This window comes from Ovis aries, chromosome 7 (assembly GCF_016772045.2).
Source record: "Ovis aries strain OAR_USU_Benz2616 breed Rambouillet chromosome 7, ARS-UI_Ramb_v3.0, whole genome shotgun sequence".
NCBI lineage: Eukaryota > Metazoa > Chordata > Mammalia > Artiodactyla > Bovidae > Ovis > Ovis aries.
Window position 1 is genome coordinate 97,550,046 of NC_056060.1, and position 16,556 is coordinate 97,566,601.

Genomic DNA, 16,556 nt, shown 5'->3' on the forward strand with positions numbered 1-16,556 from the left:
CCCTTTGGTGTAGCTGGTAAACCTCTCCCACTGGCTGACTATTCGATTCTCCACCCACCAACCTCACAGGGCTGATGGGAGGAGGAAGTCAGCTTTATGAAAGCCACTGTGAGCCTGGTACACAGTTGGAACCCCCTGAATGGCAGCTGTCGTTGTTATTACAACTCTCATGGGGGCATCTGACGCTCTGATGGGTCTCAGAGCAACCCAGCTGACTCAGGGTACTTGTCTCATTGGGTTTCCGCAAACATAAAAAAGACATCTTCATCTCAGTCAAAAACCATCAGTGGGTTAAAGCTCATTTCCTCTGACACTGCTGGCAAGGGGAAAGAGAGAGATCAGAAAATACACACATTACAGATTTATTTGTATATGTTACTGTGTATGTGTGTTCATATGCTCACTCGATAATGGTTTAAAGTGAAGCTGTGATACAGACGTACAAGCTGAGCCTGGGAAATAAATTGCATCTGAATTGCTCACTGCCAACTACTTCTTGCTGCTTTGAGATTGCTACCTTAGGCACAGGATGAGTGCATGAAATAAGGTTCCTGTTCGTAAAAGGAAAAAAAAGCAGTTACTCTTTAATGGCCATGAATGGGATATCCCATAAATGGGATTCCCTTTATGCTGTCTGTTCAGCAAGAGTAAAGCAGTATCTTAACCAGGCTTTTCTCTTTCTCCCTCACTCATCTCACCCCCAGCCAAAGAAAAAACCTTTCCACCAGATGACTTAACCTTGAAAGAAAGCCAAAGTGTTAATAGCTCAGTCCCATCCAACTCTTTGTGACCCCATGGACTGTAGCCCGCCAGGCTCCTCTGTCCATGGGATTCTCCAGGGAAGAATACTGGAGTGGTTTGCCATGCCCTCCTCCAGGGGATCTTCCTGACCCAGGGATCGAACCCAGGTCTCCTGCATTGCAGGCGGATTCTTTACCCTCTGAGCCCCCAGGGAGACACCAAAGCTACTGGTGTACAGCTTCCTCCTTCCTGCAGAGGGAGCTCTGATCAGATATCCCAGCTTCTCGTTTATGAACCAATGTTATTACAAATGCGTATTCCTAAGTAGTCTTGAAAGGAGGGGTGGGGGTTGGGTACGTTTATAGCCTCTAAATATTCTGGTGCTGCTGCTGCTAAGTCGCTTCAGTAGTGTCCGACTCCATGTGACCCCATAGACAGCAGCCCACCAGGCTCCTCCATCCATGGGATTTTCCAGGCAAGAGTACTGGAGTGGGTTACCATGCCCTCCTCCAGGGGATCTTCCCAGCCAAGGGATCAAACCCAGGTCTCCTGCATTGCAAGTGGATTCCTTACTGTCTGAGCCATGAGGGAAGCTCTAATCTGCAACAAGTGCACAGAAAAGGGAAAGAGGAAGCAGAAGAGAAAGAGGAGGATGACAAAATCCAAATTAAAAGGCAGTCTGTAAGTGATGATAGCTTTGGGCTGGGAGATGGATTATCCAGGGGAATGTAAGTAAATTCTGCTGGACAATTTGCCATTATTCTGCCAAAGACTCTGATATTTATCAACGGAATGTAGTCACACTGGAATCTCAGAATGAATTGACAGGTTTGCAGTGAAGAGTAATGGATCACCCTGTGGATATGACAGTCTTCACTTCTGATGTTGCGACAGACACGCAGCTGGCCCAGAAGCGCTCAGCGGCCCTCCCCGCCGCCGCTAGTGTGACTTTCCCGGTCTCGCCAACGCTACAGGGCTGTTCTCCTGCAGCTTCGCTTTACACCTCGGGCAGATAGGACTTGGTCCATCACAGGACGGAAAACTGTTGGTAGGTGATCATAATCAGTTGACTAGTAAATCTCCGGTACTGAAACTTTATGGGTGCATGCGTGCAGTTGCTTCATGCCTCACTCTTTGTGACCTCATGGACTGTAGCCCCCCAGGCTCCTCTGTCCATGGGATTCTCCAGGCAAGAATACCGGAGTGGGTTTCCATGCCCTCCTCCAGGGGATCTTCCCAACCCAGAGATCGAACTTAGGTCTCCTGCATCGCAGACGGATTCTTTACTGCTGAGTTACTGGGGAAGCCCATTGAGACTTAATACCCAATTTAAAAGGTGCTCCAGCCCAAGGAAACTAGTGATATAGGCATCACGATCTGCAGCTCTGCAGACAGGCCCTTATATTGCTCAGGGGTCACTGGGGTCGTGATGGACAGATTATAAAAGTCTCACAAAGGTTGAAGTTAAGTTCATGATCTGTGAGGAAGGTGCTGGCAACTGCAAAGCTAAGCCAGGTGTCTGGAAACATCAAGTGCTTATGAAAATCAGGAAAAGAGCTAGGGGCCCATTACCAGAGAACTCAAGCGGTAGGCAGACAGACCTCACCTTAAATTGGGAAGGCAGTTTCATTCTCCCAAGTTAAATTAAACTTGAAATTGGGGAAAGCATGTTCCTTTCCAAAGGCTGGTTTTCCCTGCAAAACACCAAGTATCGTTACGAAGGAGAGAAAAATGCTCTGGGAAGCCTCTGTCCTCTATGATCTGGAGTCCAGTGGGTCACTCCACCTTTCTGGAGCTAGGAGGGGGACCTTAACGGTGAGAGAGTAGGTGAGGAGAACACGGGCTTTTTAGTCTAGGTCAAGAAAATGCCTGTTTAGTGGAATGTGAAATTCATGAGGATAATTATCTGCTGTATTCATAAGAACGGCTAAAAAGCTATTAAGTCTGCAACCATATTTAACTAAGATGCCTTGCAAAGCGGAAGCATTTTAATGCCTTTGTGGATATTTTCATGTATAGGGTTTCAGAATATCAAGGTTTTGTGTCAGTCACCTGACCCATCAGTTTAAAAATAGATACACAAGAATACCTACCGAATCCTAAAGTCTGTCTTATTTATATACTACTGTAGCAGCTTAAACTAACAATAAACATTTACTATCGCACACAGTTTCTAAGGGTTGGGGGTTCAGGAGCATCTTGGCTGGCTTGGAGTCTCTTAGGAGGTCATAGGCAAGCTGCCAGCCAGGGTTTCCCTCCCACAGCTGACAAGTCAATGCTGCCCGTTGGCAGGATATTGTCATGCCTTACTGTGCGGACCCTCCCATAGGATACACCAATGTCCTCACATCATGGAGACTGGCTTCCCCAGGTGGACACCGTGGCACATGGCTACACTTGCTTAAATAAAGGAGAAATGTGTCCTCTCACTTATAAAGCGTCCTGAGTAGGCAGTGCTTGATACGGCACAGTGGCTGCACCACGTTATCAGGCACCAGGATTCTTCTTTCATTCTTCCTACCATGCTTAGTACAAGAACTGGAGGTTGCCTCCTTTCCCAGCATGGCTGCTAGAGATCCAGCCATCTGTCCAAAATCCAACAGAAAGCAGAAATCAGGGAAAGGGGAAAAATGGACCAATACCAATTTTCTGTCTCAGAGTTGTAGTTTTCAGAGGATCTACCCAATAATGTCTGTTTCCATGTCATAATCCAGAACGGCCACATCAATTTGTAATGGAGGCCTGAAAATTCATATCTCAGGCTAGCCTATTGCCACTCCAAATGAAATCAGTTTTTATAACTAAATAAAAAATAAAAATATACAAGCGACATTGGACCAGCAACCAATGGTTTCTGTCATATCCGTTTTGTAAAGATCCCCAGAAAGTTGTGTAATGCTAGAATTCCCACATGATATTTTCAGAGACAGGCATATATTTCTTAAAACTAGTGATAAGAGGTCAGAGAAGAGAGGAATGGAGAACATGGGTGAGTGGGGAGTACCCAGAGTAAAAGAGATGTCTTGTTTTTGATAAAAAGCATAAATTACCCTGGAAATTATCTCATTGTAAGGGTAAGGAGGTTGACATGCTGCCTGAAGAGTTCTAATGGTTCCAAGAAAAGAAACAGAAAGGACATGTGCTTCATAGCACTAGCCACCATAACTGGATTATCTCTTTCTAAGATGACTGGGGACGCATTAGAACATTAGGCTGAAATCCAAAGCTGTTTTCCCCTTCCCTCTCCTAGACATTTACAGTAACAGGCTGAGTTCTCTGCCTAGCAAACTGTGAGACATTATCCACAGTGGGTGTTGGAAAACAGTGCAGAAACAAACAGATTATTCATGCCAGTGGAAAAAGTAAATCACCCTTCCTTTGCATCCAAATGACACAACCAGTACAAATCAAAAGTTTTCATGTCTCAGAAGGAAAATAATCCATGAGTTTCTCAGAGGACAAAATTACCTACCTGCCTATACAGTGCAATAAATGTCCCTTTTAAAGTGAAATAATTTCTAAGCTCCTCATCACAAAGCTTATGGTGAAAAAGACAGCGCCAATATTAAAATTTAATATACCCAATATTGTCATGTACCAGTAAATCAACCAGTAAAAGGCAGCAAGTATTTTTTTCTCCTACTTCTAAAAAGAGTTACAGTGCTTTAATTTGAATGGATGTTGGCTTACGATTATGGGTTACGATGGTGAAAAGTATGAAATTGTGTCTCTATAGCAATCAGATGGGCTTGCACAGAGCAGTTTCTATAATATGCAGTGTACTTCTATGTCAGTGTCAAGGAGTATTCGCTTCTCTCACTAATTCAATAGACTATACAGATGACGTGCAGAAGCTGAAATAATGATCAAGTGGATGCCTTGAATCGTTCAGTCTCTGTGGCTTCGTGGTGCTTTGCAAAGGTTGTCTAGCTTTACTCTTAAGGCAGTGTGTGTCTGTGTATAGATAGATTTGCCTTGTATTAGTCACAGAAGAAAACTATAAGGCTCAGAGGAAAAACCCTCTGTCTGGCAGCTTTTTCGTCGTCCCTCTGTTTGCATACAGACTGACCTTTTCAGACCGTCTCTATACACGATGGAAGCCTGCAGTCAGACAAAGTTGATTTAAATCCTGGGTTTGCCCCTTTAGTAACCGTGTGTAATCTTGGATGGTCTACTAAACCTTCTTGGATATCAGTTTTTACCTGTAAAAATGTAGGTAAGAGGTGACCTGACTTGCAAGGCTGGTGAAAGGAATATCTTGCAGGATACGGCTGAATTACTTTAAGTGCTGGATAATGCTACCCCCACCCCTTCCCAGGTGGCACTAGGGGGTAAGAACCCGCCTGCCAAAGCAGGAGACGTAAGAGACATGAGTTCGATTCCCAGGTCAGGAAGATCCCCTGGAGGCAGGCATGGCAACCCACGCCTGTCTTCCTGCCTGGAGAATCCCATGGACAGAGGAGCCTGGCGGGCTACGGTCCATGGGGTGGCAGAGAATCGGCCGCGACTGAGTGACTGAGCAGGTGCACAGCACGCCTTCCGAGCCTCAGGTCTCACACTCACAATCCTCTCTCCCACAGTCTGCAGGCGTTCTCACCAGACAGGTCTTTGACCTGCTTTCTTCGCTCATTATTCCTGGAAGAATGAGTCCATCCAGATGCAAAGTGATTAACAGGGCCGAGCACCTGGGAAGGTTTCATAAATGTTCACTCTCATCACCAACATCACTGTGAGGAGAGGTTGCTGGGTCTGCCTACGGCGCTGCTGGAGGTCGCCCAAGTAACCCCAACCCTGCAGACCTCTCATTGTGGCGTGAACGGGGCAGGGAGGGAGGGGAACCTAACAGAGTGTGACAATTTTAACTGCTACCATACTTTTGAAGACCCTTTTTCAATCCTTTTGTGATTATAATTAATCACAAAAAAGCCAAACTGAGACCCCAGGAAGCCCTGGCTTCCCGACCCCTGAGCTGTGCTGGGTTCTGATCTATGAGAGTTCCAGGACGCAAAGGAAGCAGCCGGGAAGGCACAAATCCATCCCAGGGCAGATGAAAATGCTGCCACCTCTGGGAGAAGCGAACCCTGGCGGTGCCTGGAGTCTTTTCAATGGAGCCCAGCTTTGTGCAAAGAAGACCCTCCCAAAGCCCTCCGGGGAACATCTCCCTGCAGTGATTTGCAGAACGGCCAGCCACGCCTTCCATCAGATGAGGAGCGAACAGGACAGCAGCAGCGCTGATTTGTTAACGAAAGATCAATCATCTGGCAGACAGAAAAGCAGTGGAGATTATCATACACGCGGCAAATGTGAGCGCCTTCCCAGCAAGGGAGGTGCAAGGGAAGGGTGGGAGAGACACATGATGGATAGGGCTAAACAGATAAACTTTCTTTAGTGGTGATGTTACATCACCGTTAGATAGAAACTGTGATTAATTTTCCCCAAGGCTCAGGGCAGGCAAGGCAGTGGTTTGGGAACCACTTTGTTGCTAAGCCTGCCTTCAGTGAAACGTTTTTCCAAGCCCTTGGGAAGAGAAAGAAAAGCAGCTCATGATGATCAGAAGAGCTCCTATTCATTGAGCGCCAAGCAGGGAACTGGATGCGTGCATTCCCTCAGCTCCTAAGAACAGGCTGAGAGTCAGTAACATCATCCTGATCATATACGTGAGGATACATTGAGAGCCAGCAAGTTGCAAAGTTCACAGCTCTTTTTTCTTTTTTGGCCTGCACCGCACAGCACGTGGGATCTTATTTCCCCGAGCAGGGATCGAACCTGTGTCCCCTGCATCGTAAGCACAGAGTCTTAACCACTGGGCCACCAGGGAGGTCCCCATGGATGTCTTTTGAGAGTCCATTATGGGTCAGGCACTGACATTCTGTGTGCTAAGGAAACAGTGTCGAATATGAAAGACATTGTCCCTCCCTGCAAGGAACTAAAGTCATAGTAGGAAAAAACATATAGAAACAACTAAATAGGCTATCTCAAGAACAGATAGCCACCATGAAGGGGATGGAGTCATCTAGTTTGATACACAGTGATTTTTTGGGAGAGGGGCCACTGCTTCAGCTCGAGGCTCTGGGGAAGAGACGGTGACCGCAGTCATGACAGTTCAGCCACAAGGACACGGTGGAGAGGGCACTGAAGCAGGATGAAGAGGAGGCGCAAAAGCCCAGAGAGGGAAGCAGAAGGACGCTGCTGAAACAAAGTGAGCGGGGCCAGGGCCGTGGGCACCGGGAAGGGACGGCTGAGGCTGCCTGACGGATCCAAAGTCAAGCCGGTAAGGAGGGTCACCCACAACTGTCTCGGAAAATCACGCACAGTCAGTCCGCTTTTGCACACCGAGATCAACACACAGAGACATCCGTTGCACTGCAGCTCACGGGTTTGGAGTCAGCCCTTCCCAGGTATGACGGAGCACCTAGTTTGGGGAAGCTACTTGACTTCTCTAAGGCCTGCTTCTTTATCTGCAAAAGAGAAAGGATCACAATATGAATTCTGTGCCCAGGGAGTGATTGTGAGAATTAAGGATAGACGTGTAAATGACTGGGTAAGCACTGAGCAAGTGTTATTTTTTCATACACATACTTTTATTCTGAAAAGAATGAACTTTTCTTTCTGCAAGGACATTTTTCTTTGCCCCAAGGTTAGGCAGGTCTTGGTTCAGCTGATTTTCCTGGTGTGGGAGGGCTGGGAGATGCTATGGAATAGCCCAATTCCCAAGAATTCTGATGCCCTGAGTAAGACACTCCTTGCTCTATGAAGTCCGAGGTATATTCGTCCCACACTACTTCTCCAGTTCAGTTCAGTTCAGTTACTCAGTCATGTCCAACTCTTTGTGACTCCATGAATCAGCACGCCAGTCCTCCCTGCCCATCACCAACTCCCAGAGTCCACGCAAACCCATGTTCATTGAGTGAGTGATGCCATCCAACTATCTCATCCTCTGTTGTCCCCTTCTCTTCCTGCCCTCAATCTTTCCCAGCATCAGGGTCTTTTCAAATGAGTCAGCTCTTTGCATCAGGTGGCCAAAGTATTGGAGTTTCAGCTTTAGCATCATTCCTTCCAATGAAAACCCAGGACTGATCTCCTTTAGGATGGACTCCATGGGACTCTCAAGAATCCTCTCCAACACCACAGTTCAAAAACATCAATTCTTCAGCGCTCAGCTTTCTTTATAGTCCAACTCTCACATCCATACATGACCACTGGAAAAACCATAGCCTTGACTAGATGGACCTTTGCTGGCAAAGTAATGTCTCTGCTTTTGAATATGCTATCTAGGTTGTTCATAACTTTCCTTCCAAGGAGTAAGTGTCTTTTAATTTCATGGCTGCAGTCACCATCTGCAGTGATTTTGGAGCCCAAAAAAATAAAGCCTGACACTGTTTCCACTGTTTCCCCATCTATTTCCCATGAAGTGATGGGACCAGATGCCATGATCTTTGTTTTCTGAATGTTAAGCTTTAAGCCAACTTTTTCACTCTCCTCTTTCACTTTCATCCAGAGGCTCTTTAGTTCCTCTTCACTTTCTGCCATAAGGGTGGTGTCATCTGCATATCTGAGGTTATTGATATTTCTCCTGGCAATCTTGATTCCATCTTGTGCTTCTTCCAGCCCAGTGTTTCTCATGATGTACTCTGTATATAAATTAAATAAGCAGGGTGACAATACACAACCTTAACCTACTCCTTTTCCTATTTGGAACCAGTCTGTTGTTCCATGTCCAGTTCTAACTGTTGTTTCCTGACCTGCATATAGGTTTCTCAAGAGGCAGGTCAAGTGATCTGGTATTCCCATCTCTTTCAGAATTTTCCACAGTTTATTGTGATCCATACAGTCAAAGGCTTTGGCATGGTCAATAAAGCAGAAATAGATGTTTTCTGGAACTCTCTTGCTTTTTCCATGATCCAGCGGATGCTGGCAATTTGATCTCTGGTTCCTCTGTCTTTTCTAAATCCAGCTTGAACATCAGGGAGTTCACGGTTCACGTATTGCTGAAGCCTGGCTTGGAGAATTTTGAGCATTACTTTACTAGCGTGTGAGATGAGTGCAATTGTGAGGTAGTTTGAGCATTCTTTGGCATTGCGTTTCTTTGGGATTGGAATGAAAACTGACTTTTCCAGTCCTGTGGCCACTGCTGAGTTTTCCAAATTTGCTGACATATTGAATGCAGCACTTTTACAGCATCATCTTTTAGGATTTGAAATAGCTCCACTGGAATTCCATCACCTCCACTAGCTTTGTTTGTAGTGATGCTTTCTAAGGCCCACTTGACTTCACATTCCGGCATTCTGGCTCTAGCTGAGTGTGAGTGATCACACCATCATGAAGTACAGTTCTTCTGTGTATTCTTGCCACCTCTTCTTAATATCTTCTGCTTCTGTTAGGTCCGTACCATTTCTGTCCTTTATTGAGCCCAGTGTGTGCATATAAGGGCAGGGGGAAAACAATGCTGATCTAGCCCATAGGTCCCCAGATTCTACTGATGACCTTCAGAAGTCTGTAAACTGGACCCTGTGTCCTCTTAGACTGTAACTTCCAGAGTTTTCTCCCTCATTTTGTGGGATGGTCCAAAAGGAAGCCAGTGTCCTTGGGCTACCTGGATTTCTCCGCTGCCGTCTTCATGTGTTGATATGTTTCAGGTAAACACATTTATTGTAGGATTCTTCTGCAGATGAGGGAGTGCGGGAGGGCCCTATAAAGGGAGAAATAAAGAATGGACATGGCTGCCTGTGAATGGACATTTCCATTAGGATCTTTCCTTTCTAATTTAATTATTTATATGGGTACTACAGTCACAAAAATATTCCAAAATAAAAGACAGCTATACAATAAAATGTGGTCCACTTCCAATCTTTACCATTTCCCAATTTATTTCCCCAACAGTAACTACTGTTACCACGTTCTCAGGTATCCTTCCAGAGATGTCTGTCTACATAAATCAAGGATCAGAGTCTTTCTATACACTGATCCATAACGCATGACTCATAGTAATCTTGAAAAGCGAACCTTGATATGGCCATGGAAACCACATCACATGAATCTGCCGCATTCAAATGGCGGTGCAACTGGCACCATTCACCAGAAAGAGCTTCCCCTGCTCATGGACACAGGGAGACCGCTCCTCCAGGCATATCGAAAGTTTCAGCGTTTGTTTATTGGGCACCTACTTTGCGGCAGGTCCTGAGCTTGGCACTTGTGCACACACCTGGAGGAAAGAAGCAGGCCTTCTGAGCCAGTCTGTGGACACAGCAGCACAGGGGAGCGGCTCATGCTAATACGTGAGACGAACGAGGAAAACGACAAAGATCTGTCTGCACCATCAGGGGGTCGCTCTTGGTTTGAAATGGGAAACCAGATCAAAATGCCTGGTTCCCTCCATTAAATGACATATGCTTCTTCCTGCAATCCAACTTTTTCTTGTCTACACTAAAGCATCAAGGGGTGCCCTGAAGGGTGGCAGGGTTTCTGGGTAGCAGGGATGGACTGGGCACAGGGCAGAGACAGCAGACAGCCCTGTTATTAGGCTGCTGGTACCCTCTTGCATTGGAAAAGGACATGGCAACCCACTCCAATGTTCTTGCCTGGAACATCCTACGGACAGAGGACCCTGGAGGGCTTCAGTCCATGGGGCCACAGAGTCGGACACGCCTGAGTGACTACACCACCACCGCCCTCCCGCATTTTGCCTGGCTCTTTGAGGGTCTCAGCTCTCCACAGGTAACCCGATCTCAGTTACTGATGACTGAAGAAGTGCTTTGGAATGGATGCAGCACATTTATTAAAAGAAAGAAGAGCCCTTGATCAACACTTTGACAAATGTGCAGTCAGATGTGTAGTTAGAAGAGGGAAAAGACTCTTTCCCAAGAGGAGCTAATCAGAGCAGACATCGTTAGGCAAAACATAAAGATTTCATAGCAGCAGCGTCAAGCCCAGGGCATCATAATCACATTCTCACTGGCTTTCAAGAGATGGATTTCTCCACGCATCACTCTTTATCCCTGCAAAAAAATATATGTATATATATATATATATATATATATACACATATATATTTTTTTTTAATTCACACAGATGGACTGGATTGGACAACTATGTTCTAAGTCTCCCCTTTGCCTGAAAGGGAAAGTCGCTCAGTCATGTCCAACTCTTTGCAACCACGGACCGCACAGTCCATGGAATTCCCCAGGCCAGAATACTGGAGTGGGGAGCCTTTCCATTTTCAAGGGGACCTTCCCAACCCAGGGATTGAACCCAGGTCTCCTGCATTGCAGGCGGATTCTTTACCAGCTGAGCCACAACGGAAGCCCCAGAACACTGGAGTGGGGAGCCCATCCCTTCTCCAGTGGATCTTCCTGACCCAGGAATCGAGTCAGGGTCCCCTGCATTGCAGGCAGATTCTCTACCAGCTGAGCTATCAGGGAAGCCTAGGATTTTCCAATTCTGTTGTTTTAAGACAGGTGTTATTTTTAGTAGGTGTTCAATAAACAAATGCTGAAACTTGTCATCTTTGCCTGGAGGAGCAGTCTCTCTGTGTTCATTGTGACGTGCAAGGGGAAGCTCTTTTCGGTGAATGCGGCTAATTCATGGGATGTGGTTTCCATTGTCACATCGAGGTTTGCTTTTCGCCATCACTATGAGTCATGCATTATGGATCAATGTATAGAAAGACGCTGATCCTTTATTTCTGGCCTCTATGCCAAAGCCATCTTCCAAAAGAAATTAACTTTGGGAAGTTAATAAATAAATATATCGTAAATCTTTGAAGGAAGCATTTTCCTGTTTGGTTTTCTTTTCATTTTTAATCAACACCCCTTCCCCAAGCCCCCGCCCCATTCTTCTTCCACACCCCCCAGCACCATCTTCTCCAGCACAGCTGCTGGTCCAACCCTGGAGTGAATCAGAGCAACGCGAAATACCCAGCTCTACTTAGACACTCAATACCCAGTAAAGAGAACTGACTCCCTTGAGAAACTTTGAAACTAGAAGCACAAGAGTAACACACAGCATCTCCTCCTCTTTATCCACCATTCCTGACGGCACCTGCACCATCCTGACTGGTTTGAGGGAGAGGGAGAAGAGGCTGTTTACTTGAATGTTTTAATTAGATCTAATGGGCTTTCCTGGTAGCTCATTGGTAAAGAATCCGCCTGCCAATGCAGGCGATCCACGTATGAATCTTTGAGTCGGGATGATCCCCTGGAGAAAGAAATGGCAACCCACTCCAGTGTTCTTGCCTGGAAATGCCATGGACAGAGGAGCCTGGCAGTCTATCGTCCATGGGGTCTCAAAAGAGTCAGGAACAACGTAGCAACTAAACCACAATAAGTGAAGAACGGAAGGCGGATTTGAAGTCACCTTCACCCCAAGGGCCATTCAAACCACCATCTCATAAACAGTGACCATCCGCTCTGTGCCAGGCGTGTGCCATAAAAGGGGAGTAACAAGTGACAAAGACCAAGTCCCAGCCTTGAACAACTTCTGCCCAGTGTCAGAATCAGCTGGAACACGTGTACACCCATGGCAGATTCCTCTTGATGTATGGCAAAACCAATACAATATTGTAAAGTAAAAAAAAAAATGATGATAATAAATTTTTAAAAAATAAAAAATAAAAAAAATAATTAATCAAAAAAAAAAAAAGAGAAGCAAGCATAGTGCCGTATATGGTGCCTGAAATCATCGCAGGAGTGGATAGAATTTGGGGAACGCAGAGATTTCTGTGGATGCTGCTAGCTCCTGGGGATCCGAAAGGGTATAAAATAGAGTCACAAAGAATCACAGTAGTTCATGAAAAATAAAGACGGGTGGAGCAACATGTATTAAGGAAAAAAGAGCTAGGAAGAGATACTGCGGTAAGAAGACCACATAGAATAAACCCGCACAGGAAAGAGAGTCATGTCAGAATGGCCACTGACTGAACAAGCGTCTGAGAGAGATGATGTAAGGATAATCATGGACCCACCTGCTGTAAAAGGAAACTCAAGCTGCAAGGTCTGGAGGCCCGGGATTGGGATCCCACAGGGTAAAGATGGGCCTGACCCCGCCAGTCAAGGGAAGAGGTGGGCCTCCTGAGTAGGTGGGTCCAGAGAGACCCCTCAGGCCTTGCTGAAGACACAAGGACCCATCACTGTGCTCAGGGAGGTCCCAGTGCTGATAAAGGCAGAGCATGCTGTTGCTGTGTTATAACTGGAGGCTGATACTGAGGCTGAGAGGCCTTGAGGTCCTGGAAGACACTCGTTATGGCATCTTACAGCTCTCTCTTCCTTACTAAACCTGGGCCACGTAGGGCAAAGACCAAGTCTTTGCTAATCTTGGAATTGTCAGGACCTGGACCCTGTAGGTATAGGGTTTTTCTCGCGGCTTAGACAGTAAAGAATCTGCCTGCAATGCAAGAGACCCAGGTTCGATCCCTGGGTCAGTAAGATCCCCTGGAGAAGGAAATAGCTACCCCCTCAAGCATTCTTGCCTGGAGAATTTCATGAACAAAGGAACTTGGTGAGCTACAGTCCACGGGGTCACAAAGAGTCAGACACGACTGAGCAACTAACACCCACACGCAGACCCTGTAGGTACAGGACAACAATATTAAATGCTGAGTATATGAATCAGTCCCTCAATTGTTTCCACAGGATTTCCATGCATATGTGCACATTCAGTGCCCTCATTTCTGTTCCATAAGTTGGGTTTTAAAAATTCCATTTTAGAGTCGGAGAACTGGAGGCTTCAAGAGCCTGAATGCCTTTGCTGAGACTAAACAGCTGGGAAATAACAAGCTCTAGCCACCCATCTTCCCCTCCAGCCACCATCAGCCCGTCCACTCTGTGCAAGTCTGTCCATGGATTATGAGAAGCCCTCCTGCTTGCCCCATCTCATCCCTCTCCCTCTCCACTCATTCTCTAAGCAGGAGTGCGAGAAGCTTCCTTGTGCCAGAGACTTGACATCATGATGAGTCAAAGTCCTTGCCTGCATGGAGCTTGCATTCCAGGAAGGAGACTGAAAATGAGCAAGAAAGGACATAGGAGACAAGAGCTACAAAGAAAACAAAACTCAAGGCTGTGACAGAGTGGGCTGGAGGAAGGCAGCGCAGCTTGGCAGGGTAGCCCAGAACGAAGGCTCTCAGAGAGACAGCTGAGCTGAGATCTGGTGAGAGGGGCAGCCAGTCCTGCAAAAGCCTAGGGAGGAGCCTTCCAGGCGGAGGATGGAGCGCGTGCATGGCCTCTCAAGCGGGAAGAGCTGGGCGCAGAGGAGGAGCAGGATGTTACCCCAGCTGAGCCAGACGCTTCTCCCATTCTCACGCGTGCCCTGTGCCAATGCCTGCAGTAGGCCTTTTCATGTTGTTCAGCCCTCACTGATTTTCTCAGCTCTCCATGGGCCTCTTTAACACGGCTCTCTTTCCCCTCTTCATTCCTGATGTCTGCCATAATCCCTGGCTTGTGGTTGACATCCAACTTCCCCTGCTATTGGGTCAAGGAGGTGATCTGAGCTCATTGGAACACACTCGTAGGTTCTGGAGCCAGTCAGCAATGGGTCTGAGGTCTTCAGGGATGCTCAGAAGAAATCAAAACAAAATCTGAAAGGGCTACAGAGTTGAGAAGGGAAAAAAAAAAAAAAAAACCCGCATCTGTAGCTACCTTCTGACAGATGTTATAAATGAGTAATTTATAAGTGTGTAATTTACAGGATATCTATGACAAAGCCCAGAGTGCTAATTCAGAGAAAACACAGGTGAGTAATGAGATTTTTATGGGATGTTGTGTACAGGTTTGTTCGGAATTTGCAGTCTTGGTTTCTGAGAAATCACGAATGGCTTCTCTGTCCATTCCCAACCCCTAGGCTGAAAAATATGGATTCAGACAGGAAACCAATAATACACATTTTAGTAATTATAATGCATATTATAATTATTTATCAGATTGCAATTATAACTGTTATATTATTATATATAATATAATTATAATAGTCATTTAAATAATTATATCATGCCTGACAAGACCATCTCTTTGGACTTGATGCCATGATCTCCTTTTCCCTGGCAGTCTCAGTAAACCCTGGTGGGCAGACAATCCCTTTAGAAGCTGTGGTATGTAGGGAAATCTATTCAGCTTCCACAGCTTGGCCCTTTATCCACTTCTGCCTCCCATTCTTTATTTATGAGGCCACATTTGCATGAAAACACGATTCTTGTTTCAGCCAGAGCCGTTGTTAGCCTTAGGTTTTCTGAAGACTTTTCTAATTATAGAGACGATCTTGGGATTCATGAAATGCTCAGAATAGAAATATAGCTCACCAAGTAAAGAAGTCAATAAGCTCAGGTTCTAGGGCCAGCTCCACCACCGAGCTCACAGTGGAAACCCCATTTCTGAATGTTTTCTCATGTGTAACGAAAAGATTGATCAAGACTAGTAGTTCCCAGCATAGAGTTCTAAGAGGGTCGAACTCCTCAAAACATGCTTTTGGGTTTTTTAAAACTTGGAAAGCACAAGTATTGCCTAAAAAGGCCTCCTACCTATCTAAAACAACGTTCTAAGTGACTTCTAATAGTCTAAACATATTCCAAACAAAATTCCTAGTATTTTCCCCTCCAAATCCATCTTATCCCAGCCCACTCACCCTCATACACTCACTCACGTAGTCACTCAAACTAAGAATCTACTGCAGCCGTTGACTTCTCTCTGGCCCTCACCCCCCACACGCATGCATGCTGAGTCACTTCAGTCGTGTCTGACTCTTTGTGACCCTATGGACTGCAGCCCGTCTGGCCCCCACCTCTCTCAGTAATTCTTCAGGAAGCCCTATCAGGTTGACTCTCAAAATGCATCCCAAGGTCATCCGTCTGTCTCCACCCCTGCTGTCTCTGCGCCAGCCTGAGTCACGACCGTCTCTCAGCTGGCCCTGGCCACTCACCTCCAGACAGGCACCCTGCTTCCTCAGCAGTGAATTACCCCGTGACAATCCCTTCTCCAGCCTTAGCCTGCGACTGCACCGCATCGAACCCTGGGGTGGCTCCTCTGCCCTTGGACACGAAAGCCTGCTCTCTAGGTGCCGTCCAGCCCTCCCGCCCAACCCCGTCTTCTTCTAGACCCCCCACTCCACTGTAGTCTCCCATGCTCACTGGTCTTCTTTCTAGTTCTAGAAAATGCTAAGTTCTGTGCATTTTGCCGCATCTTCCTGAATCTTTCCTCCATGTCTTAAAGAGCTAGCCTCTTACTGTTTTAGATCTCAGCTCAGATGTAAATTTCTCTCTCTCACTCTTTCTCCCTGTTTGATCTCGTGCTTTCTATCTAAAATTGAGAAAGTCAATTTTATTTGACATTGCCCACCACTGCCTTCTCATAGTGTTTATCTTCATTTCTTTTATGCCTATCTGAAATTAATTAGATAGTTTTAATTAAATGAACCTCTCTTCTTTTTTTTTCTTTTACTTTTTATTTCCTTTGACTTTATGTAAGAACAATGTCTGGTCAAAAGTTCTTGCAATTCAGTTATTAACACTGATTCTCTTGGGCTGCTCTAAGCTCTGGCAATAACGTATGGCTTTCATATTTTAAAAGGAGAAAAATATTTGATAATTAATAAGTATCATGATGACAGCTAAAATTTATTGACCACTTACCAAGTGCCAGGCATTGTGACAAGCATTTTATGGACAAGTCTCATTTAATCTTTATAACAATCCTATTACATAAATACTTTTATTATATACTCACTTTGTAGATAAAACAGCTTAAACAGAGATAGAGCCCAGTCAAATGCCTATGGACATTACAAAAAAAGGTAAGTAAACAGGGCTTGAGCCTATGTTGTCTGAATCCTAAATC

The 16,556-nt window shown here is 45.7% G+C and overlaps 1 non-coding gene across 1 annotated transcript; it reads right to left on the reverse strand.

Annotated features, from left to right (window-relative positions):
* Positions 1-6,486: 6,486 nt before the first annotated feature.
* Positions 6,487-6,559, reverse strand: TRNAV-UAC (transfer RNA valine (anticodon UAC)). Its single transcript has one exon. It is a non-coding gene; the product is annotated as a tRNA-Val (tRNA).
* Positions 6,560-16,556: the final 9,997 nt, after the last annotated feature.